At 44.2% G+C, this 24,789-nt stretch overlaps 1 long non-coding RNA gene and 1 other non-coding gene across 2 annotated transcripts; one reads left to right on the top strand and one right to left on the bottom strand.

The window, feature by feature from the left end:
- The first annotated feature begins 1,108 nt into the window (after nucleotides 1-1,108).
- On the top strand, nucleotides 1,109-12,976 carry LOC138420955 (uncharacterized). Its single transcript, XR_011249369.1, has 4 exons — nucleotides 1,109-1,173; nucleotides 6,701-6,903; nucleotides 11,038-11,229; nucleotides 12,677-12,976. It is a non-coding gene; the product is annotated as an uncharacterized lncRNA (long non-coding RNA).
- Nucleotides 11,749-11,821, bottom strand: TRNAR-CCU (transfer RNA arginine (anticodon CCU)). Its single transcript has one exon. It is a non-coding gene; the product is annotated as a tRNA-Arg (tRNA).
- Nucleotides 12,977-24,789: the final 11,813 nt, after the last annotated feature.

Below are 24,789 nucleotides of genomic sequence, written 5' to 3'. Positions count from 1 at the left end.
GTCATCAAAACAACAAAATCCAGCCAGAAGTTATTAAAACAATAGGAAAACCTTGTCATCTATGGAACAAAAAGTCTGTTAGATCAGTTTCAGAGTGTTTCATTCAAGTGGTTTGATGACATCAGTAAGGAACCAGGTTTTCTGTTTTGTTTTTTTCTCTGAGAGGCATGGGGAAAAAAAGTGTTACCTCTCTTTATTGAGAAGAAGATTTTTCCAGCAGACATCCCTTCACATCTCATTGGCCAGAAGTGTGTCACAGGCCTATGCCGGATCCAGTGACAGGCAAGGGGACTGGAATTTCCAGGGCTCATTTAGGCAAATCACGATTCACTTCCTGGGGATGGAAGATATGTAGCTTCCTGTGAACCACGTGGTTAGAGTTCTGTTGGCAGGGAAGAGAAAGTTGATGGCTGTGTCTACTAGGAGCAATCATGATTAACTGCTTTCAGGTTTAAAAGCACCTTGAGCATTCTACCTTTTTCTACTTCTCTGCTCAAAATTGCACACATTCTTCAAGGCTCAACTCAAATGTCATCTTTCCCTTGAGATTTTCCCTTTTACCTCCAGTCAAAACTTATTACTTCTTTCTAAATATGCCCAGAACCTTTGTCTGTCACACATAACACTTTTTACAGTCTGCATTGGGTTAAGAAATTTGCCTTCTTTGTCTTCCCTAATTCTGAATTCCTTGAGAGGAAGGACCACATATGATTCATGTTTATGTGCTAACTCCAGGGACCAGCACATGTATTGCCTTTCGCCACAAGTTGATCCCCATAAGACAGATTCACCTTGAGTCTGGGGACCATTATTGTTGGTTCATCGTATACCCAGCACCTAGGGCAGTACCTGGTGCATGTAGGGGCCCAAAAGCTATTCTGAATAAATAGTAGAATAATAATAACTACCAATCTCTACTTCTGGTCAAGGTGGATGAGAAAAGGGGCTGGATTTACACTTCCACTTCAAACAGATAAACAAAAAAAACAGACAAAATATATGAAACAACAGTTTCAAAGGCACTGGTCACCAGCAATGAAGGACACTAGAAATAAGTAAGGTGACTCCTACCATGGTCCCAGTTTGCTTTTGTTCACATATTTTCCAGGGTACAGTTCAGAGAGGAGAAACTAAGATGAAGCCTGGCAGATGCCCCGAGTTGGAAAGAGAAAGGTGAGTGTCCAGGGACCAAATCAGCCACATTTCTTAGGAGACAGAACCAGGCAGCAGACAGCTGCAAAGAGAGAGACCCCAAAGATCAGCAGAGGGTCCCCTGGAATATTCAGTAGAGTAGATCAGTGCCTGAGGAGGGAACCATCTGAAAAGGTGAGAAGGAATAGTGAGAGTCAGGAATGATGCCTGTTCCCAGCAGCTGGACTGGAAAGACAGCTCCTGGGGCACTGATAGAGTGTGTTCTCAGGAAGGTCTTGATTCAGTGGTGGGGAATAATTAGCCGCAGTCAGAGCACTACTCCAGAAAATGCATAACGAGCACAAAAACTACCCTTGGGAAGAAAAACATTTCCAAGTAACTGAACTTCATCCCAGGTAAAAAGCTCAAGAAAAACCTTAGAGGAATGCAAAAAATATCCAGCACCCAACAAGATAAAACACAGTTACTAACATCCAGTCAGATACAAGAAGGCATGGAAATGACCTGTAATGAAGAGAATAATCAATCAAATAAAACTGGCCCAGAATAGACACGGATGTTAGAGTAAACAGGGAAGAACATTGAAAGTTATTATAATTGTATTCAGTATGTCTAAAAATTTCAGAAGAGACAATGAAGATATAAAAATGACTTAAATTGAAACTCCAGAGGTTAAAAATTATACCTAAGATGAAAAATATACTGCATGGTTATAAAGAAAAACTATTGCTTTCATTTACATCACATACTGAATACTCTCTGAATACCACTATATTTTGTCGCCTTTGACGCTTCTGACCACCAAATGCGTCTGGGGTTTTCCCAAGCAATTCTGCAGCATCACCAGGGTCCACTCAGCTCTGGCATATCTACCCAGAGATGTCAGATCCCACAGGTTAAGTGTTCAGTCTTACGTGACTGTCTCCCCACCAACTTCAGATGTTGGTTAGAAGTCCAAGTTGTTACATGTGCTTCTGACTGATTGCCTATAGATTGAATCCCCTCCTTGGTACAATTAATTTCCTAGAATTTTTCACAGAACTCAGGAAAACATTTTATGTACTTGATTATAAAAGGGTATAACTCAAAGATGGCCAGATGGAGGAGATGCATAGACCAAGGTAACGTATGTGGGAATGGACACGGAGTTTCCATGTGTCCTCTGGACTTACCATTCTCTGAGGACTTCTGTGTCTTTGCTGTTGTTCAGTCACTAGGTCGTGTCTGACTCTTTGCAGACCCATGGACTGCAGCACGCCAGGCTTCCCTGTCCATCACCAACTCCCAGAGCTTGCTCAAACTCATGTCCATCGAGTCGGTGATGCCATCCAACCATCTCATCCTCTGTTGGCCCCTTCTCCTCCCGCCTTCAGTCTTTCCCAGCCTCAGGGTCTTTTCCACTGAGTTCTTTGCATCAGGTGGCCAAAGTGTTGGATTTTCAGTTTTAGCATCAGTCCTTCCAATGAATACCCAGGACTGATTTCCTTTACACTTGACTGGTTGGATCTCCTTGCATTTCAAGGGACTCTCATGAGTCTTCTCCAACATCACAGCTCGAAAGCATCAGTTCTTCAGCGCTCAGTCTCCTTTATAGTCCAGCTCTCACATCCATACATGACTATTGGAAAACCCATAGCTTTGACATGCAGACCTTTGTTGGCAGTGATGTCTCTGCTTTTTAAATGTTGCCTAGGTTTGTCATAGATTTTCTTCCAAGGACCAAGCATCTTTTAATTTTCATGGCTGCAGTCACACTCCGCAGTGATTTTGGAGCCCAAGAAAATAAAAATCTCTCACTGTTTCTACTTTTTCTCCATCTATTTGCCATGAAGTGATGGGACCAGATGCCATGATCTTAGTTTTTTGAACGTTAAGGCTTAAGCCAGCTTTTCCACTCTCCTCTTTCACTTTCATCAAGAGGCTCTTTAATTCTTCACTTTCTGCCATAAGGGTAGTGTCATCTGCATATCTGAGGTTATTGATATTTCTCCCGGCGATCTTGAGTCCAGCTTGTACTTCTTCCAGCCCAGCGTTTCTCATGATGTACTCTGAATATAAGTTAAATAAGCAGGGTGACAATATATAGCCTTGATGTACTCCTTTTCCAATTTTGAACCAGTCCATTTTTTCATGTCTAGTTCTAACTGTTGCTTCATGACCTACATACAGGTTTCTCAGGAGGCAGATAAGGTGATCTGGTATTCCCATCTCTTTAAGAATTTTCCAGGTTGTTGTGATCCACACTGTCAAAGGCTTTAGCATAGTCAGTGAAGCGGAAGTAGATGTTTTTCTGGAATTCCCTTGCTTTCTCTATGATTCAGCTGCTGCTGTTGCTAAGTCCCTTCAGTCGTGTCCAACTCTGTGCGACCCCAGAGACGGCAGCCCACCAGGCTCCCCCGTCCCTGGGATTCTCCAGGCAAGAACACTGGAGTGGGTTGCCATTTCCTTCTCCAGTGCATGAAAGTGAAAAGTGAAAGTGAAGTTGCTCAGTTACTGTTCCTCCGTCTTTTCGAAATCCAGCTTGTACATCTGGAAGTTCTCAGTTCATGTACTGTTGAAACCTAGCTGGAAGGATTTTGAGCATTACCTTGCTAGCATGTGAAATCAATGTTCAAAAGTAATTTGAACATCCTTTGGCATTGCCTTCCTTTGGGACTGGAATGAAGACTGGCCTTTTCCAGTCCTGTGGCCGTTGCTGAGTTTTCCAAATTTGCTGGCATATGGAGTGCAGCACTTTCACAACATCAACTTAGATTTTAAATAGCTCAACTGGAATTCTGTCACCTCCACTAGCTTTGTTTTTAGTAATGCTTCCTAAGGCCCACTTGACTTTGGATGTCTGGCTCTCTGTGAGTGACCACATCATTATGGTTATCTGGGTCATTAAGCCTTTTTTGGTATAGCTCTTCTGTGTATTCTTGCCACCTCTTCTTAATCTCTTCTCTTTCTGTTAGGTCCTTGTAGTTCACCAAACCCTTTCCTTTTGGGGCTTATGGAGGTTTCATTACACAGGCATGGTTGATTAAATCATTGGCCATTAGTGATTCACTCACATACCAGCCCCTTTCACCTCCTTGGAGTCTGGAAGTTGGGGGACATGGCTGAGAGTTCCAATCCTATAATCACATAGCTAGTTCCCCCATCCTTCGGCACTTTACAAAATCATCTTATTAAATTAAACTCAGAGGTAGGTGAAAGGGACTTGTTACAAATAACAAAGGACACCATTATTACTCTTATCATTTAGGAAAATCCAAGGGGTTTTAGCTCTGTGTCAAGGAGACAAAGACTGAATATATATTTCATAAACCAAATCACAATATCACAAAGGCATTAGAAAATATTAATGCACTTAAAGGCATAGCAATAGGAACTATCCTAAAGGAAAAATACAGAGAAACATGAATTTTAAAAATAGAGAATCAGTGATACCTGGGACAATTTCAAGTGGCCTATTATGTGACTCTGGTTACACTAAATTTTCGGCATATGACTGACTCCTAGCGAAGGCCTGGTGGCTCAGATGGTAAAGAATTTTCCTGCTATGCAGGAGACCCATTTCGAATCCTGGGTCGGGAAGATCCGTTGGAGAAGAGAATAGCTACACACTCCAGTATTCTTGCCTGGAGAATTTCAGAGGAGCCTCGAAGACTACAGTGCATGGGGCCACAAACAGTTGACATGACTGAGCGACTAACACTTTTACTTTTCACTTAGGATCTAACCTGATCAGTTTTCCTAAATATTTAGCAAAGCACTGACTCCTAGTGAAGGCATGAAACATACCCATTCATCACTTTATCTTGAAACCCAGTGTCTGAGGAATTGGAGGGGAATTTTTGCAGCTTGTCAGCATTGTTTTTGAGATTTCTGGAAGACTTTGCTCTTATGGAGCAAGAATATGCTTACATGACCAGGCAGGGTGCTCTTTGGGGCTCCTTCGTTCTGAGGTATTCTGTACCTACAACAGTGGTTCCTCACCCAATAGATGAATTGAATTTGACTATGACTTTTACAGAAAGGGGGACAATAGGTGATTCCTTCTGGCTTTTCCAGACCCATTCCTGTGAGATAGCCTTTGATTGTTGATGCATGTCTTTCATGTTGTATACCGCATCCTTTTCCTGCAGGTTTTTATAAACATTGTCATTTGGGGTCCTGTGGGTGTTCTTTAGCAATCAGCTGTGTAAACTTCCATCGATAGTGTGCAAAAGTGTGCTTTCAACCCTAAAGCAATGCAAAATTATGAAAGCAAAGAGTTAGAGCTAATGAGCCAACAATGGTCACAGAATGGAATTATAAAAATTACTCAACTAACCCTAAACCAGAAGAGAGAGATTTGATTTGTTGCCATTTCCTTCTCCAGGGACTCTTCCCGACCCAGGGATCAAACCTGGAGCTTCTGCGTTGCAGGCAGATTCTTTACCAACTGAGCCACCAGGGAAGCCCGTGTGTGTGTGTGTGTGTGTGTGTGTGTGTATAGGATATATACATATATATGTGTGTGTATAAAATGCAAGCAACATTAAAAAAAATCCCAAAGCAGGTAGACAAAGAGAAAAGGGGGGGGGTCCTAGAACAGATGAGACAAATAGAAAACAAATAGCAAGATGATAGAATCAATTCTAGCCATATTAATGATCACATTAATGGTAATCATATAAACACCCCAGTTTAAAAGGCAGAGATTGTCAAATTGTGTAAAATAGTGATTACAGCTATGTGCTGCTACAGAAAATACACCCTAAATATTGAAAAGACCCTGATGCTGGGAAAGATTGAGGGTAGGAGGAGAGGGGACTACAGAGGATGAGATGGCTGGATGGCATCACCGACTCAATGGACATGGGTTTGGGTGAACTCTGGGAGTTGGTGATGGACAGGGAAGCCTGGAGTGCTACAGTCCATGGGGTCGCAAAGAGTTGGACATGACTGAGCGACTGAACTGAACTGAACTGAACTGATAAGGACACAAATGGGCTAAACAGTAGAATGATGGGAAAAAATAACATACTGACACTAATCAAAGGAAAGTTGGAGTGTCAGAACAAAGAACATTGCTAAGAAAAAGGAAGTCTTATCGTAATCACATAAGGGTCAATTAATCAAGAGAACATAACAATCCTAAATGTCTGTGTACTTAATGGCAAAACTGCAAAAGAAATGAAGCAAAAAAAAAGAGAGAAACAGACAAATACACAATTACAGAAATTTTTAAAAATGTTCTCTTAATAACTGATGGAACAAGTAGGCAGAGAATAGCATTAACTATGCTTGAGCTGAGTGACATTTCAGAAAATTCTACCCAACAACAGTAGAAAATACATTATTCTGAAATGCACAAAATTTGACAAGATAGAACATCTTCTGGCCCATAAAATGTCTCAATAAATTTAAATGAATTCAAGTAACATAAAGTATGTTCTTGGAGTGGATGGGCTGGTTAACTACCAACTATTGGGTTTCATAATCAAAGCAAAACTCACTAAAGAAAAGACTAACTTCAGGCAACCAAAAAAATTAGCTTGCCTTGGGACTCTCGTTTCAGATCCAACAATAAAAGAGCTTGGAAGTTTTCACTCCTGACCTTACAACAAGAAAAAAGCTGAAAAGCAGGGACTTTTCTTGGACTCACCAGAAAAGTGAGGTTTCAGGGCAAACCACCACCATGAATCTGGAGAGACAAGTGGAGGCAGATACTCAAGGTCAAGATCAGCTTACCAGAGCAGAAGCTGCCAGAACCAGAACCTGGTAGGAACAGTAGAATAATCATGCTGATAAATGGCTGAGGCTGTGTGCTGACTAACAGGAGAGTGGGACTCCCCTGGGGGCTGTTATCTGGAGAGCAGGGGGCAGATATTTTGTGGTTTTACCGCCACCAACCACACCAGGTGGTGAAGTGCCAAGAAAAAAATCATTTTATGTCTCAGCAGATAGACAAGGAAAGTAACTATTTTGAAATATGCCCAGAGTATTCTCCATTACACAGGACTGACTACTCTCCAGTGAAAAAAACTTTTCAGAGCCTCATCTCATCTTGGGAAAGAGCACTTAAAAAAAATTACTGGAATATATTTGATTTAAAGCATTGTGTTAGTTTCTGCTATACAGCAAAATGAATCAGTTATACATATACATATATCCTCTCTTTTTTAGATTCTTGGGGAAAGAGCATTTTCCTGTCTCCAGCCCCTCTAGCTTTTCTGTATCACCTAAGAGGGAAGGGATAGCAAAGAAACATTTGTTAAAGGTTGCAAGCCCACAGGAAGACTGAAATTTAATCATAAGTTTATAGAATGCTTCCCTTCTCTCACTCTTTGCCATCACATTAATAGGGCTCCTGTATAAGTGAATTACTGCTGAAAGAACTGTAAGGCTCAGACTGTTTTTCAGAAGGAGTTCTTAGGGAAACCCAAAGACAACAGAGGAGATTTTAAAAAAAGAAATCTAGTGAAATTTGAAGCCCCTGGTTTCCTTATGGTTACAGCAAATGTGAAACACAGCCCAACTCCCAGCCGGATTTACATAAAACTTCACTAAAAGATTACTTGCCTTAGTTCCTATTACCTAATAGGTCATGTCTGCCTTTCAGTGGAAAATTACAAGACATGATAAAAGCGAAGAACAAATACAGTCTGAAGAGGCATGGCAAGGATCGCAACTGGGTGTAGATATGATGCAGATTGTGAAATGATTGATAGGCCATTTAAAACAACTATGACAGAATGTAAAGGCTCTAGTTGAAAAAGTAGACAACATACAAGAACAGTAGGTATAATGGCAGAGAGAAGGGAACCTTGAGAAGGAACCAAAAGGCAATGCTAACACACCAGGGAGTCCCTCTAAGACTCTGCATACACAGGATCAGAGGAGAAAGAATGCTCCGTGTGGGCAGCTCATTCCCAAGAAGCAGAGGAGAGGGAGGTCCTGGACCACTGATGTGGGGCTCTTTGGGGGGCAGCAGAGAGTGGAGGCCGGGAGTGTTACCTAGTGGCTGCTTCTCCACATAGCAAAATGCATCAGAAGTGAAGAAATTTCTCCCAACATGGTGATTATGCAAGGTGTGGTTGGCTACAGCGTGAAGGGCAGGTTAGAAAGCAGAAAGATAAGTTAGAAAGCTATTGCCAGCGTAACTAAGATCACAACTTTGATATCTTAAATCAAGTTATTTTTATCCTTGGTGCTATGGACTGGACCACGTGCCATCCCGCCAACACCCTGTAAATCATATGTTGACGTCTTAACTTCCAATGTGACTATATTTGAAGACAGGATTTTCAGGAGGTCATTAAGATTAAATGAGGTTTGAAGGGTGGGGCCTTATTTCAGTAGGACTGGTAGCATAATAATAAAAAGAGAACTTCCCTACCTCCACCCCTGTGTGCCCACCCCTTGAAAAGGCCATGCTAGGATATAGTGAGAGAGTGGTCATCTGCAAGCCAAGAAGAGAGTTCTCACCAGAAACTAACCATCCTGGCACTCTGGTCCCGGACTTCTTGCATCCAGAACCATGAGAAAATTAATTTCTGTCATTGCGGCCACCCAGCCTGTGGTCGTCTGCTGTGGCAGCCAACGCAGACTAATACATCTGGTAATTCTATTTCATGGTACAGCCAAGTTGTGTGTAGACAAAGAGGACACCAGTCAAAAAGGTGTGAGCCTAAAAATGCAAGAAAGAGGAAGTGAGTGATGAAGAAAAGTCCTAGGTCGCCAGAGTCCTATGGAAAGTAGATGAAATCTAGAGACTCTCAACTAAAAACTGACTTAAAATTCTGCATTCATTTCAAAAGATTCATGGATCACTTGGAGTGTCTTGGGGACTCCACATGATCTTCTGAACCCTCACTTACAGAACCTTTGTCTTAGAGACTAACCAGGTGGGCTGAGACCACCATTCAGAGAGCTTTGAAGGGAGCTTCTGGGGCTGGGGGCTGTTGATAAGAGGAAATCAAATGATAACATTTGGAGGAGGAGGAAGGGCAGTTGTTGGATCTCACGTGTTAGGAGTCAGTGTCTCTGGAGTGTGAGGTGCTGGGGCATGACAAGAATGGGAAAGGATTAAACTCATATTAGGGAACAAGAAATAAGTAGGAATGAGGAAAGGAAATCTAGTGTATAAGCACAGTCAGCTGAAGTCAGATTATATATGACTGCTGTAGAATTCATCAGCCTGATGTGCAATTTTCACCAGCTCTAGCTGGAGGGTTTTAGCAACAGAAATAGTGGCAGAAAAAAAAAAATGGATTGGAGGTTTACTGCAAAATAAGGATTGTCCAGGAAAGTACAGGGATAGATTTGCTATAAATTAGGAATTATTTTAAATGAAGGCCTAACTCCCAAATATTAGATAAGGAAAGAGAGAAAATAGAGAGGGAGGGAGGGAGGGAGGAAGGGAGGGAACTCCTTGAGTGATTGGGAGGGAGAGGAAATGGGGCAAGGAAGGAATGAAGCTTAAAGAAAGAAAAGAAAGAAAGTTCTTTCAGCCTTAGGAAGGATTAGCACCTTAGGTATCCTAGGCCTGCCCTGGGGCATTGAATTTCTTATTCTGAATGTATGACATTTGACACCCTGGAAGTAAGAACTTAGAGGAAGATTTCTTTTGTTTGTCCAAGACGTACAACTAAGCCCCACAGGCAGGAAGTTTCTAGAGGTGTCCTACTCTGCTCCCAGTTTCCCCATCCCTGTCTCCAAGGCAGGGACTTCTAATGCTTCCCAGGCTCTAATGGTGGGCTAGGAAGACCACTGGTGTGAACTTCTCTTTTCAGGCTTGCCAGTAGAAATTAGACAGATGTGTGTTCTTATACTTGCAACCCTTAGTGAGTCCTGGAAGAGGCGGTGTCCACATTGCCTGGACAGGATGTGCCGGGAATAACTTCTGGCGCCCTCCTCTGCAAAACGTAATCAAAAAATATTCAGGATTTTTACCAACAAGCCAAAGGATAGCTAAACCAAATGTACTATACAGCAAAGATTTTTTCTCCCTTTTGAACAATTATATGAGTGACAGAAAATGAAAATTACAGCAAGTCTTATCACCCAGAGATCTTGTTGTATATTAGACCTGACATTTTCATATGCAAATATAGAAATGCATGTTTTAGGAAAATGGTGTCATATTATACACATTGTTTTTCAATCTTCTCCTCCTTCTGCAGTTTATCAGTTTGTTGTGAACACTTCAAGTCCGTTTACAGTCAGCCCTTCCAATCTGTAGGTTCTGTGTCCAGGGATTCAACCAACAGATCGAAAAATACTTAAAAAACATTTTTTTTCAAAAAGTTCCAAAACGCAAAAGTTGAATTTGCCATGTGCCAGCAATTATCTACACAACATTCTCATTGTATTACTTATTATAAGTAACCTATAGAGGATATGCATAGATTATATGCAAATACTACTCCATTTTATGGGGCGTCCTTGGTGGCTCATTGTAAAGAATCTGCCTGCCAATGCAGGAGACACAGGTTCGAACCCCAGGTCAGGAAGATCCTCTGGAGAAAGAAATGGTAACCCACTCCAGTATTCTTGCCTGGGAAATCCCTTGGACAGAAGGAGCCTGGCGGGCTATAGTCCATGAGGTCACAAAGGAGCCAGACACAACTAAGCAACTAAACAACGATAACACTCTGTTTTATACAAAGGACTTGAGTATTCTCTGATTATTATACCCCTGGGGATTTGGGAACCAATCCCCTCACTGATGCTGAGGGATGACTGTACATCTACACAGCATTCTTAAAGGTTGCATGACATTGTACTTTTCTTCAATTGTTGAATGTTTGAGCTGTAGTGTATCAGATATCCATTGACAAAATAATGCTATGTAGTGAGAAAACCACAAAATCTCAGTGACATACAAAAATAAACATTTGTTTATTGTACCAGTTCACAGGAGTTCAGCTGGTCTGGGCTGGCTTGGCTGCTCTCCGCTGATCTCGCTTCTGCCTCTTCGGCCAGCTGTGGTTGGCTGAGCGTCCTCCTCATTTTGACTTGCTCATGTGTCTGGGACTGGCTGGTTATCAACCCCTTTAGGGTGGTCACAACTGAAACAACTAGGGCAGCTCCACTGTGTGCCAGGTGAGTTATCCTCCGGGAAGCTGGAGAATTCTGGAAGAGGCCCCATTTGAGGGCAGTGGTCTATTCTAAGTTCAGATTAGATATGCTAAATTGGATACCTTTGGGATCTTCAAGGGGAAGTTTTGAGAGGTGGGGTATGCTATTCAGAGGACAAGTTTGGGCTGGAATGATTAATATTTTAGTCTAATGTATTTTAGGAATTATTTGAAATAGTAGATCTGGATTAAGTGACTTAATTTAATTTGAGAAGCGATTAAAGAGATATAGGAGAGAAGGGATATAGGAGAGAGTAAATTTAGAGCTAGGCCTGGAGGACTGGAGCAGAGAAGTAGAAACAGAACAGAAAAATGGTGTTTTGGGAGCAAGGAGACAGTGTTTCAAAAAGTGGATGGTTCACAAGGACTTTGATAATTTAGAAAATTTATTTATTTGGCTGTGCCAGGCATTAGTTGTTTCAAACATGATCTTCAGTCTTTGATGCAGCATGCGGAGTCTTTAGTTGTGCCATGTGGGATCTAGTTCCCTGACCAGGAATCGAACCCAGATCCCCTGCATTAGGAGTACAGAGTCTTAGCCACTGGACCACCAGGGAAGTCCCTCTGATAGTTGTTGGAAAGTCAAGTAGGACAGTCAGTCTCCAAAGATGGCCCTCAAATGAATTATGCCTCCTGAAATTCACACTTCGTGTAGTACCCTCCCACCCTGAATGAGGCCTGGGTTTGTTCAACTAATAGAATTTGTGACTTTTGAGGATAAGTCATATGAAGCTTGCAGTGTCAACCTTGGTCTCCTGAAATGCTTGCTCAGAGGGATGCCAGCCACCATGTAAAAAGTCTGTTTACCCTTAGACCATCATGTTGTGAAGAAGGCTAAACTGCCTGTGGGGATGCCACATGGAGAGAGAGAGATGATGCCTGGCCGCCTCCCGGCTGTGGCAGCTGTTCCAACCTGGGTACCAAACATGTAAGGCATGAGTCACCTTAGTGTCAAGATTACACCAGCCCTTTGAGATAACCCAAGTAAGACCTGCCCGGCTTATCCCAGTCAATTAAGAGAATCACAAGGAAGAAAAAATGAATTCTTGTTTCAAGCTACTAAATTTTATACTAGAATAAGATGGAATTGAAATAAAATGTCTGCTTGACTTGGTGGTATGGAGGTCGTTATTATTTCTAGGAGCTACAGTGCAGAAACTAGACCAGACCTAAATGGGTTAAGAGTGGGTAGAAACTGAAGAAATTAAGAAAGCATAGAGGACTGCTTTCTGGAGAACTTTGGCTATGGGTGGGGAAGAGATACAAAGGATGGTAGTTGGAAGAGGAAATGAGACAAGGCAGAGTTTTTCTGATAGTATCTAACATACACACACACACACACACAATGGGATGCTCAGTGCAATTCAGTTCACTCAGTTGTGTCCAACTCTTTGCGACCCCATGAACCGCAGAACGCCAGACCTCCCTGTCCATCACCAACTCCTGGAGTCCACCCAAACCCATGTTCATTGTGTCGGTGATGCCATCCAACCATCTCATCCTCTGTCATCGCCTTCTCCTGTGCTCAATGGGATGCTACTTAGACATAAGAAAGAATGAAATCCTGCATTTTGCAACAGTATGGATGGATCTTGAAGGTATTATGCTAAGTGAAATAAACCAGACAAAGACAAATACCTTATGTTTTCACTCAGATGTGGGATCTAAAAAAATGAGTGAGCAAAATGAAAATAAAAACAAAGTTGGACACAGAGAACAGATTAGTGGATACAAGAGGGGAAGCTGGTTGTGGGAGGGAGGCTGTGAAATGGGTGAGGTGGGCCAATCGTATGGTGATAGATGGCAGCTAGACTTGTCATGGTGATCACTCCGTAGTGCATACAGATGTCAAATCATAATGCTGTACACCTGAAACATATACATATATATACACAAATATATATAAGTTGCCCTTGCACGCTGGCTCAGTCATTTCTGACTCGTGACCCTGTATAGCTTCTCTGTTTCTTAATATATTTGAAATTTTCTATGATCAAAAGTTTTAAAAACTGTTCTGAAACATATTCTTCATTCTAGTAAGTATTGATAGATAACAAGTTAACATTCAGTTGTGGTTACTGAGTTTAAAATATGTCCTACTGATGCATACTTCTCCTAGGATATTGGAGAGAATTCCCCACTCCCATGATACTCTACAATGGAAGGGAAAAAGAGCCAGAGGGAAGGACTGGGTTGAGAGTGCAAGACTGGACATATAGGAGAGAGGAGGCCTATGGCACTGCAGAAGTTCTGAGAAGGAGGGTGAGCTGGGATCCCGGATCCAGGTCAAGGTGAGGGATGGGTCCAGTGGAGAGAGGATTATGAGGGTGGGTGGGGGAGGGGGTTGAACCTACAGGAGGAGGGAAATCTCATTGTTGTTGTTCAGTCACTCAGTTGTGTCCAATTCTTTGTGACCCCATAGACTGGAGCACAGGCTTCCCTGTCCTTCAGTATCTTCTGGAGTTTGCTCAGATTCAAGTCCCTTGGGTCGGTGATGTCATCCAACCACCTCATCCTCTGTCACCCCCTTCTCCTTCTGCCCTCAATCTTTCCCAGCATGAAGGTCTTTTCCAATGAGTTGGCTCTTCACATCAGGTAGCCGAAGTATTGTAACTTCAGCTTCAGCATCAGTCCTTCCAATGACTATTTAGGATTGATTTCCTTCAGGATTGACTGGTTGGATCTCCTTGCAGTTCAAGGGACTCTCAAGAGTCTTCTCCAGCACCACAGTTTGACATCTGTTCTTCAGCACTCAGCCTTCTTTATGGTCCAACTCTCGCATCTGTACATGACTACTGGAAAAACCATACCTTTGACCATATAGACCTCTGTCAGAAAAGTGATGTTTCTGATTTTTAACATTCTGTCTAGGTTTGAAATAGCTTTTTCTCCAAGGAGCAAGGAATTCTCAATGGACAGCCTCTAAATTTTCAGAGATTAGGAGAAAAGTCAAATGCTACAAAGTGATGGGATTGGTAATCAGGAAATTGTATTTGGAAGAGAATAGAATAGAAGAGATATGTGGAGAAGGAAATGGCAACCCACTCCAGTATTCTTGCCTGGAGAATCCCATGGACGGAGGAGCCTGGTGGGCTGCCATCTATGGAGTTGCACAGAGTTGGATATGACTGAAGCGACTTAGCAGCAGCAGCAGCAGCAGAAGAAGAAATATGATAAAGTTATTCAGGTGGGTGGAGAGTAAATTTACTGGGGCAACAGAATGGAATTGCAGGAAAGTTTAGAACTGAACAATAGACCAGGGACTTTTAGGAGGCTAAGGAGAACAATGAAAGGAAAATGCTAATGGGCTGGGAGGGAAGAGAAGCCTTGCTAATCTGGCTGTACTGGTGGTGGTGATGAATGAACCCACTTTGAGGGATGTGGTCTCAGGAAGGGGGTATAGGGAGTAGCCACCCCCATGTTTTAAGAGTCCAGGTGATTTGGATGCAACTGCAGGTGGTTCTTGAACCACTGTTTGAGAAACACTGCCCTGGGAGCTGGAAAGGGAGTGAGGCTGGATTGGGGCAGGAGGGCTGTCATGTCCCAGTGGGGAAGCCTGCTGGACAGACAACAGGACATGAGTCTCTGTTGTTCCAGGTGGCCCTCTAGCTTCCTTGGCCCCTGGGAGGGGCTCAGACCCAAATATGGGTGGCCTTCAAAGTAACCCTGCCTGTGCTTGCCCCAGGGACTTCTCATCCATGGACTGTCACAACTCAAGTTTTTGTTGTTTGTTGTTTGTTTTTGCAACTTTTGATTCCAGAAATAAAAATGGGCTTTCAAAATCAACCAACCGACCAATCAACACTGTTGAAGTTGGCACATTTGGGCTAATTGTTTTCCTTTTCATTTAGGCTTATTGCCTACTGAGTGTGAGGTAGCACTTTCAAGTAAATCTTTGGTAATTCCTAAGCATCAAGCAATTGCCTTCATTTCCCAGCAGGAAATCCTAAAGTGGGCTCATTTGGAGAGAGAACAGGAATAGCAGTTTTTATAGCTTAAGGCCTGAAAGAAAACGACTTTTTTTTCCCTTGACAATCACAATCCACTCATGCTTTAAAAATGCATTTCAAAATCAAAAGGACTTGGAGAGTATGGAATGTGCTAGAAGGATGTAACAAGACATTTTATTAGCCGGTTTATTAGAAAAACTTACGTCTTGTGTCTCTTCTCTTGAAACTCAGCCATAGCCTCTCTGTGTTGCCGAGATGTCAAAGAATTAAGCCTGTGTTGAATTAACAGAAGTAACAGGGGTACAGAGGGAATTGCTTTCTTTTATCACAGTCTCCACTGTGACTCTCTGATTTTAATTTCCAGTGGCAGGATGAAGGAAAGGCCAGTACTCCCGGAGCAGAGCACGGCCTGAATAAAGGCCTGGAGGCCGGCAGGTCATGGGGCTGCTGTCTGCGTGGCCGGACTGAGGCAGAGAGGAAACAGGGCTGGCTTGATAGGGGAGCTGGATTAGGGAGGCTGAGCAGGGGGGGCTTTGAGTGGTACCTGGGGAAATCCTGAGCCATTTAAATGAGCCATTTAAATCTGACAGGCAAATTGGTGTTTTAAGAAGATTTACCAGGCAGTGATGTGCAGGACGAGCTAGAGTGGGTGGGGGCAGTGTGTATGTGTGTGTGCGCGCATTGGGGGGTGGGGTGACAGAAGAGAGGGGAGAATGAAGCTAGGAGAATAAAGTTTCTGCTTTGAGACACACTTACTGAGCACCTACACTTTAATTTGCCTTGTGCCGAGCACTGGCTTCACATGCGCTCTCTCTCAGTGAATGCAACCAGCATCTGCTCTTTTGTCCAAGCTGGAACCTCCAAGCCCTCCCTGACATTTTCCTTCCCTTTTCTCCGCAGTCTATCAAGCTGTCCCATCAGCTTCACGCCTCCCACATCCACCTCTTCTCTCGCATCCCCACCGCCTCTACCCCACTTCAGCCACTGCACCTCTCGCTGCTGAAGGGCCTCCCTGCCTCCGTCTCCCCTCTGACTCCTTCTCCACCTGCTTGCTAGTGATGGTGAGGACGGACTTCCTGAAACACATCGAATCAGGCCATGTCCCGCAACAGAAGCACTGCAGTGAGCTCCCCACCGCCTTCAAGGGAAAAGTCCGAATCCTCAGCAAAGCTGGGAGGTCCTTGGAATGTGGGTTTTGCTTAGTTCTCCCTGCTTCCCAGGGCTCTCGCCTCTCCCACCTTAAAGCCTGGGGTGTGGCCATGCGAAAACCCTGTTGGTAATCCTGAGAAGTCTCTTCTCCTTTGTGATGATATCTTCCGTTGTACCCCTCCCCTCTGACTCATTCTTCAGAATACATTTAGCCATCCCTTCCTCTTGGCTCTTTCTGGCCACCGGTACCTCCTGGGTGCTTTCAAAGAACTGTTGCTATTGCTGTCCTAGAGCTTGCCACAACACATTGTCCCTGGTAGTTCTTTCCTCAGTATGTGAACTTCAAGAAGCGCCTTCCAGGGATCGCATTTTCCTCTTCTCCCAGCACCCTCCTGACACATAAAAGGTGCTTAGTAAATATTCAACAAATGGGAATGGATGAAGGTACAAGAATCTGGGTGGTGGGGGTAGGGAGGGAGTGTTGGTTCCATTTTACAGATAAAGAAACTGAGGATGAGGGAGTGATTTAATAATCTGTCCAAGTCTTTCTCAGCTTCGCAGCCCAAAATCCACTTCAGCGTCGCTAATTTATTGTTTAGGATTTTTTTCCTCTTTCTTGCAGCCACAAAATGGAAATCATCAAGGAAAAGAGCTCTGTGTAGCACCTTTGATTTTGGCTGATGGTTCAGAAAGCTAGCAGTAGGGCCACTTCAGGAGTGAGTGTAACAATAAATGAAAAGGCGTTGCTATATTAGTAGGGGATTTCATAAACTGGAGTATTATTAGGTTTGGGGATTGCAAAAGGCTAAGAGACCAAATGAACCATTTCCAACATAAATTGAATATTTATTTCACTGGAAATTATTCAAATCACAAATCCTCCCTGTTTCTGAAAGCTGAAGGAGGATGTGGTTGCATGTGTTCATTGCCATTTTTTGTTTCTCCAATAAATGTTCATTGCCTACTTTTTTTTTTTTTTGATTGACTGGAAAAATCACATTGCAAAATGATAGATATTATTCATTTAACTCCAGCATTTACTTTTCCCCTAAAGTAGAGTTCTGTTCATGACAGATCAGACTTCTCCCCCATTTAGCACCCATGTAAAACATTGCAAAAGATTGGGTCTGTGGCTCAAATAACATGTTTGCAGCAATCTGTTCAAGCCACAGCGGGCATGGAAGCTCTTAATGAAATGTCGGTGGATATTAGGGTTTTATGGACTGGAAAACAGTACAAATCAAAGCACTTTGCTTACTGTTTATCTGTTTAGAACATTTTTATTTTCTAAACCTAGCAATGTTCATCTTTTTCATCCGGCATTTCGGTTTGGTTCTTTACATATTGATTTTCCCGTTCACTGGCATTCTCTGATGAAGTCGGAGCACCCAGGTGTGCTGTCTGAAGTGAGCAGTGGCTAGGGGTGCAGGACGGGGGGCATTCTCTGCCCTGAGACCCTTCAGCTCAAGGGCTAGGAGAGAGCAGGATTCACTGTATAAAAAGATCACTATAGGGACTTCGCTAGTGCTCCAGTGCAGGGGGCCTGGGTTCTATCCCTGGTCAGGGAACTGGATCACTGCAACTAAAAGCCTGCGCAACCAAGTAAGTTTTTTTAAAAAAGGATCACTACACCTTTCTATCCCCTGTGTGGTTTCCCCTTGAACCAGCGGTGTTGATCTTCCATATTAGTTTCTTCTCAAAAGTTGTGTACAAATCTTACAGTAAAAGTAGCCTTCTCTTCTGAAATTTTATGAGGAGATAAAATAGAAAGGGTCCCAGCAGGAAGCAAAAGCCATCAGAGCTGGTTTATCCAGGGATCAGCAATTTTTTTCTGTGATGTATTTTGGGCTTTTCAGGCTGCCTACAGTCTCTGTCACAACTGGCCACAGATAACACCTAAAGGATGGGCGGTGGGTGTGACCGTGGGCCAGTAAAACTGTCTTTACAAAAAGCGAGGGAGTGGTTATTGGCTTGTGGGCCAAAGTTCACTGACTCCCAGTTTAGATTAAAAGATTTTAAGGGACAATGTGCAGATAAGTGGGCAGCATCAGTGGAACAGACAGGAGCACTGAGGTATCAAGATCACAGCAGCAGGAAGCTGTTACTGCCTCAAAGGCTTGAGGGTAGGGAGAGAGGAGGTGGTGTAAGCCGTGAGAATGGGGCCTTGGGAGGTACTACAGCAGGGAGGGGGCAGGGGAAAAACACCCACTTCTTTCTCCCCTGCCTCCTCAGATCTGCTGTGCTTCTGCTCTGTCTGATCCAATCAATGGCCCGAGGCAAGGGGCCTGGGAGGAAGCCTTGCAGAGACTGCAACTCAGAACACAGAGTGCGGATCAAGCAGAGCAAGGATAGATGCGTGGGTGAGGGGAGGCAAAAGGGGCATAAGCAGCCCAGGTGATGTCTCTCTCGCCACTAACTTCCTAGATCCCTCTCCTTTGGGGAGAGAAAATAAGTTTGGCTGGCTGCATCCCTTGACCCTGACTTTGTTTTAGAGCAGCAGTCTACAGCTCTAGGGACTGGTTTCATCGAAGGTGATTTTTCTACAGACTAGAGGGTGGGGCATGGTTTGGGAATGATTCAAGCACATTACATTTATTGTGTACTTCATTTCTAGTCTAATGCTGCTGCTGATCTGGCAGGAGGTACTGGTCCGTGGTCCGGAGGTTGGGGATCCCTGTTCTAGAGAATGTATGCTTCCCCACAGTCCTGCTCCAGCTTTGGGCATGTCCCCAGGCACAGTGATAGGTTCAGAGATAGGCTTATGTTATGATCTAAGGCAGGCTGAGACCAAGGTGCAGACCTTTTGTTTGTTTGAACTGTGGAGGAGATAAGCTCTCTTCCCCCCCCACCCCGCCCACTCCCCCCACAACCTCCCCCCCACCCCTCCGGTCAATCCAAGGCTCGAAATTTGGCAGCGAGCTGACCAGGTGGTGAGGCCTTCCCAAAGGAACTTACAAGAGCAAGCAGATTGCCCGGGGGTGGTGCCCTATTTGCTCAGTGACTCAGTCGTGTCCAACCCCCCAAGAGTCGTGTCCAGCTCTTTTGCAACCCCACGAACTGAAGCCCACTGTCCATGGGATTTTCCAGGCAAGAATACTGGAGTGGGTTGCCATTTCCTCCTCTAAGGGATCTTCTCCACCCAGTGATCGAACCCGCGTCTTCTGTGTCTCCTGCATTGGCAGGTGGATTCTTTACCACTGAACCACCTGGCAAATCCTGATCCTGAGCCCCTGGGTCAAGCCGTACCTGACACAAACACTCATTTCTCAATGAGGTGAGCCAATACACTCTAGTTTAACTGAGACCACCAGTTTTTTGTTTGGAGCCAGAGAATCCTGGCTAAAAGAGAAAGTCCAGATTTATCACTGGAGCCAAGACCTGCTTTCCTATAACTGTGTGAACCTCATGTGAAGTCCACAAATCTAACCACCAAACCATGCAAGAGATGATGATTCTCCTGTGTGTATGAGTATTTCCACGTGTGTTTGTGTGCAGCTGTGTTTGAGCAATGCCATTTATTGTCAGCATGTATACTTCTCAGACACAAAACCCTTTCTTTTTTGAATATCTATATGGCACGGACCTCATAAGTCTCAAAGATAGCAACTTCCAAGGTAATTACAGAGCTCTGGTGATAACCATAGCAACCCAGTGATTCTGAAATGCAGTGGCATGCAGACCATTGAAGCTCAGAGACCCTGATGGCAACAGAGTACCTGCCCAGGTCTGTGGGGTCTTGCAGGGGCTTTTCTTCTGCTTGAACAGAAGGGCTTCTCACCACACAACACCTCCCACAATAATTCCTAAAGTTTTGAATTTTACGGGTCAAAAAAATGTCCAAAACAGAAGTACTGACATAAAGTTGCCAACTTTATTTTGCTAAGAACAGTTCACAAAAGAGATAAAACAAACAACTGCCATCTACTATTAGCATCATTTCATAAAAGAAAGGATATTTTCCCATGTCTAAAAGGAGAAAATAAAAGAGAAGCCCTTCAACAGAGCACATTAAGAGAAATGCATGACTTTGGGGATGCCGTGCCTGGTGGGGCGCAGATGCAGGGCGAGGCTGCCCGGATGAGGGAGGTCCTCAGGGCCTAAAGCCACTCACTGCCTGCCGAGGCATGCGCCCAGCATGGGCTGTGTCCACTCGAATGAAGGGGCACTCTTTTTCTTGACACAAAGAGTCTTCTCGCTTGCCAAACTGTGTGCTGACGGGGCTGTATCTGCCACAAAGGGCCACCTTTTCTAATCTGCACAGAGCACTTTGGGGGCTGGCAGTGGCTCTGCTTTAACCAGCACCTGGCGCATAGTAGGTGCCCAATAAATATGCACTCACTGGATGTTGCAGGGCCGACAGAAGCTCCATCAGGGCCGTTCCCAGTCTGCTTGCTGACACCAGGGGCCAGGCAGTCCTTGGCTGCACAGCTAAGGAAGTGGGTTTCATGTCTTTTCTCTCAGTGTCTAACTGGACGTCAGTGGAGAGGAAGATTACAGCAGCCTCTCCTGCTTCTCGGTTCTTTTAGAGGACCAGAAAGAAACCAGCCTTGGTTATCTTTTGGTTTTTGTTTTGTTTGTTTAAATTCAAATCTTTATTGAATTTGTTACAATATTGCTTCCTTTTTTTTTTTTTAATGTTTTGATGTTTTGGCTATGAGGCATGTGAGTTCTTAGCTCCCTGACTAGGGATCAAACCCACACCCGCTGCATTGGAAGGTGAAGTCTTAACCACTGGACAGACAGGCAAGTCCCTGAAACCAGCCTTGTTTAAGTGCCTGCTCTGTGCCGGGTAGGACTTCGTCCTGTTAACCTCTTCAGCGTGTTTTAAAGCTCAGGTGTGGAGCCTTTGAAGGGTTAAATAATATGCTCCAGGTCACCCAGTGGCCCACTGGGATTCTGACTGCAACATCTATATTGCTAGGATTTGTGGAGTTTTGCCCTCCACACTGGGGTTTTGCCCTCAAGAAGTACTCGATGAATATGTGGAAGTCTGTCCTATGTTCCTTGGAAACTGCCCAGTCATGCGTTCACGGTCAGCTTCCCATCTCACTTCTCGGTGTATCTGTCACTGCCGCTCCTCTATATCAGCTCCCTGCCCCCATCCACCCTGGGTCAGCACGCTAAGTCTCATCAGTCATGTCCAACTCTGTGTGACCCCATGGATTATAGCTTGTAAGCCTCCTCTGCCCATGGCATTCTCCAGGCAAGAATACTGGAGTGGGTTGCCATGCCCTCCTCCAGGGGATCTTCCTGACCCAGGGACTGAACCCGGCTCTCCTGCATTGCAGGCAGATTATTTACCGTGTGAGCCACCAGGAAAGCTATTTAGGCAGCAAGTTGTGGGAGTCAAATCCAGGTAGATTCTCTCCAGACCACATCTGACCACACAGCTCTCCTGCTGAAGGACCAGCAAGCCCAAACCAGTATTTCCACCAGAGAAGGCCAGGACTTGCAATCCAGACACGGCTATTCACATGAAGCTGTTAGACTGCCTGCAGTATTGTTGGTGGTGACACCACAGGGAAGAGAGTTCCTCTTTTTGTAAAAGTGAGTCTAACCAGCTCAGCCCTCTTTGCAGCTACGCCACATCTCTGTCATTTTATATAGAATGTCCTTATGTAGAGGAGATACTGGTTTGCTTTACTATGTGTAGCTCATCATTGAACTTGGGACCTATTAATAAATTTGAAATATCTGATAAAGGGCTAAAGAGGGGAAGAAAAGGAAGGCTGTTAAGGAGGAGTAACAATAAATACCGGGAACTGCATTTTCTGCTCAAACACATCTTGACTCTCAGTTGAGGTCAGTGGACTCTGGTCTCAGGGGGGCCTTAGTGCTCCTGGGTACCAGTGCCGCACAGAGGTATCTGTGGTCTATTCACTGCTAGGCCAGCCTGGAAACTCCTTTATCAGGTACTTTTCTTACCTTTCTCTGTGTTTGCAAGCCAGAGAACGGACTGAAGACTGAACAGACGGGGTGCAGTCTGATTGATATAAAGATTCTGGTTTTAGAGGAAGCGAGAACAGGAGAACAATTCATACCTAACATTGATTGCAAGTCTACAGTTGTCAGATATGTTATATATTAATCTTCCTTATTCCATCTCACAGCTGAGGGAACTAAGGCCCAGAAAGGTGAAGTAACTTGTTTAAACCTCTAGTAAGCAGGCAAGCAAGAACTTGAACCCAAGTCTGTCTGGCTCAAGGCATGCCCTATGTGATTGATTTCAGAAGGCCCTAGTTCTCCACTTCTTGTCCCATCTGTTCTTTAGTGTAGAGGTCAGGTGCCTGGGCTCTGGAGGCAGAGTACAGGGGTTCAATCCCTGGTTCTGCCACCTCCAGTTCTGTTACTGGAGCTCAAATTGTGTAGACAGAGTATCACTATGGGTCACCATCACTGTAGGTCAATGTGGGAATGTGTCTAGGGGAGGTAGGGCCTGAGCTTGATTGACACGGGAAGACCTGTTGGGATTTGGATAAAGAAAGAGCTCAAATGAAAGATACTGTCGTGGGAGGGGGAGGAGAATTGGCAAAGATGCTGAAGGTGGGAAACTCACACTGAAATTCACATGGAAGCGCCTGCTGTACTGGGCTTTCGATGGTGTCTCTTCATTCATCCACTTGCTCAGGGAGTGTTTCCATCGGAAACCCCTGGTGGCAAGTCACAGACAGACTTTTCTCAGACTGAACTAAGCATCGCGTTTTCCTGTTAGTAACTCAAGGGTTGGATTATCTGCTCAGGTAGCCAGGCATCCAGCAGTAGGGTGGGATTCACAGTTCTTATAGGAGGAGGATGAAGCAGTCTAGAATGACGGGAAAGCAATCTGAGAAGAAGGTGGGGAGCTTGAAGAAGAGAGCTCAAGATTGAACCAAGAATTTAAAACTGCAGTAGACAATAAGTGGAAGACCTATTTTGCAAAAGTCCTGTTGTGATTTGTTTTTGCTGGTCGCTTCTCACCTGACTGGAGAGTTAAGGAGTTTATCCCCTGTTGCCCACTCTCTTTGGGCTCCATCTGTCTGTAGAGAGCATAGGTGTGGCTTTGCTCTTAGGGTAGACAAGGCAGTGGGACAAAGCCCGTGGCTTTTCCAGTGATGCCTGCTCTAGGGGAACACCTCTCTCCAGCCCCGGGGCTCAGGGCTGGGGGCCCGTGGTAATGGAGCTCACATGAGGCCAATGAAACGTGAGCAGAGGTGATGTGGTCGCGTCTGGGTGGAAGCTCTGAGAGTTGGTATGGGGCTTGCCATACTAGCATTTCCCTCTCTTCCACCAGGATTGGCAGTTTTCCAACTGCTGTGCTCCTAAGTGAAGCTGACATGGAGCAGAGCTTCAGCTGGCCCAAACTGGACATGTGATGTGGACCAGAAATAACTCTTTGTTTCTCTCTGCCACTCTTGGGTTGTTGCTGCAGCATAAGCTACCAGTCCTAATACAAGGCATATTTGTTACTGCGCATCTAAGCCACACTCTCCAGCAGTCATATCAGAGATGGATGGACATCTCCACCTGCCCCACTCTTTTCCCCTTTCCTCAAACTCTGATGGGATAGCTCTTATTTCACCTCCCTTACACTCTGATAATGTCCAGTTTGCAGAACTCCAGGTGATAATGAATCCTGCACCTCAGTCTACAAAAAGGAAGGTTGGAAGCATCAGTAGAAAATGTATTGGTGAGTTCTGATGTTGTGAAGTGAGTGGAAGATTATTTAGATAAACGGATTAATCTGATTGAAATGGTTCCCAGAAGTAAATGTCAATGAACCAGATGTGGTAATTTCTTGCTCATGAAGTAGTGTTAGTATGCATGTGATTTGAAGTTTATGTTAAAACACAAGCACAAGATTGCCTCTTGGGCTATGGATGGTATAAATGGGATGGGGCCACCATGAATGAGAACTGTTTGTGTCAGATATGGTTAGCTCAAGCAGGATGATGAGTAAGAGTGGAGGTTCCTAGAATGTGGCGGTGAATCATGAACAATACGCCAAGGCCAGAAATATATATCTTTTGTATAGAAATTAACACGAAGCTATCTGTAAACATCTAAGCAGATTCCGAATGTGCTGGAGGTTTTGCTTCAGTGCTTCAGAATAACAAGTGTTGCCTTCAGAGGGAACAATTGTCCTCTTAAAATGTGTGTATGGGATCTAAGGAGAGACAGAGTTACGCAGTCATGCACACATTTCCCAAATTGGATTGCTGTTGAAATGTCTGCTCAAAGAAGGGTTCTGTGATTCAAAAACAAAACAAACAAACAAGCAAAAATCAAGGAAATATGGAGTTAAAGAAGTTTCTTTGCTGCAGAACTTCTCAAAGGCTCTAATACATTAATGTTGGTTGTGATTCTCCAAAAGTAGGCAGTAATCACGGCTTCTGAACTTCTCTGACTGTGGAACTCACAGCTAGATTAAGAGATGGACAGAGGGGTGG

The sequence above is a fragment of the Ovis canadensis genome, chromosome 15 (assembly GCF_042477335.2).
Source record: "Ovis canadensis isolate MfBH-ARS-UI-01 breed Bighorn chromosome 15, ARS-UI_OviCan_v2, whole genome shotgun sequence".
NCBI classification, from domain to species: Eukaryota; Metazoa; Chordata; class Mammalia; order Artiodactyla; family Bovidae; genus Ovis; species Ovis canadensis.
This window is presented reverse-complemented; position numbering and strand designations above follow the sequence as displayed.